Source organism: Buceros rhinoceros, unplaced genomic scaffold (genome assembly GCF_000710305.1).
Source record: "Buceros rhinoceros silvestris isolate BGI_N320 unplaced genomic scaffold, ASM71030v1 scaffold15285, whole genome shotgun sequence".
Taxonomy (NCBI): domain Eukaryota; kingdom Metazoa; phylum Chordata; class Aves; order Bucerotiformes; family Bucerotidae; genus Buceros; species Buceros rhinoceros.
This window is the reverse complement of record NW_010411289.1, coordinates 26,099-26,464: the sequence shown is the minus strand read 5'-3', so window position 1 is coordinate 26,464 and position 366 is coordinate 26,099.

The window sequence follows — 366 nt, the reverse complement described above, 5'->3', positions numbered from 1 at the left end:
TGGAGGGTGATGTCCCATATTGGTGTGGGCTGAGGATCTCTGCCATCAAGTTAAAGGGCCGTACCCTCTTCTGGTGCTGAAATGGGGCAGTTTCCCTCTTTCTTGTGCCTTTATCACCCTGAGAGATCTGCAGCCAGCTTTGCCTGCTGTCTGCCCTGCCAGGGGCTTCAGCAGGCAGCCTCCTGCGAGGAGCTGGCTCCCGGGACCTCCCCATGCCCAGGCAGTGGGCACCAGGGCCATGCTGGGCACTGGGCTCTGGCGTGGGACTTCAGGGCAGTTGAGCTGTGCCCGCAGGCACAGAGATGGACATTGTCCCTGTCCCTGTCCCTGCAAACCCATGTGGACCAGCCAGCGCAATGGGCTGGA